Consider the following 879-nt stretch of genomic DNA (forward strand, 5'->3'; position numbering starts at 1 on the left):
TGTGGCCGCGAGGGCGCTCGGAACTGGAAAGGCTGACGGCGCCACATGCTCACGAGGCTGTGCGTCAGCCAGACTCCCACGTCTTGCTGGCGAGAGAATCGGCTCTACGACCACTTTAGAAAAACGTCTAGAGCTTTCTTAGAAAAACAAACGTGCGCTCTGCTGCAATCTAGGCTTTCTGTACCCAGACAGTTCCTCAAAAGGAGCGAAGTAGACGTTCACTCACAGACTGCCTGGTGCGCAAGGTCAACGCAGCTCGATTCCTAACAGCGAAGCTCTGGGAACAGCCCGGGCGTCGGCCAGCGGGGAGCGACAAGCACACGGCGAAGCACCTTCGCACTATTCAGCAACAACGAGGAAAGGGTGCTGGTCCACCAGGCACGGCGGGACCCATCTCAGACGCCCCGTGCTGAGCAAAGGGAGCCGGACACGAGGGGGTGAGCCGGACGCTGCCACTCACGCCCGGCGCTGCCACTCACGCCCGCGCTGACAGAGGCGCGATCCACCTGTGACGAGACGGCGGAGCGGGCGGAATGGACTCAGAGTCACACGGACACCTTCTCAGGCCACGTTTGCACCTTGAGGGTTGGGTTACACCACTATGCACACGTGTTCAACCTTATCGGAGGTCCCTGTAAGTTTTGTTCATTCCACTTTATGTAAATTTTTTTTTTAGGCGAGGCAACCCTTGGCTGATCTCACAAATTGCAAGGACCTTGTCAGCTCACAATTCCTCATTTTTTTTTATTTTTTATGCCTACGGCACCTGGTCTTCCTAGGTGGTCTCCCATCCAAGTACCGACCAGGCCCGACCCTGCTTAGCTTCTGAGATCAGACGAGATCAGGCTTGATCAGGGTGGCGTGGCCGTAGACAGGAGA

The 879-nt window shown here is 56.7% G+C and overlaps 1 non-coding gene across 1 annotated transcript; it reads right to left on the reverse strand.

The window, feature by feature from the left end:
- Window positions 1-754: 754 nt before the first annotated feature.
- Window positions 755-873, reverse strand: LOC112478637. The gene has a single exon (XR_003045896.1). It is a non-coding gene; the product is annotated as a 5S ribosomal RNA (ribosomal RNA).
- Window positions 874-879: the final 6 nt, after the last annotated feature.

This window comes from Pteropus alecto, unplaced genomic scaffold, assembly GCF_000325575.1.
Source record: "Pteropus alecto unplaced genomic scaffold, ASM32557v1 scaffold61, whole genome shotgun sequence".
Taxonomy (NCBI): domain Eukaryota; kingdom Metazoa; phylum Chordata; class Mammalia; order Chiroptera; family Pteropodidae; genus Pteropus; species Pteropus alecto.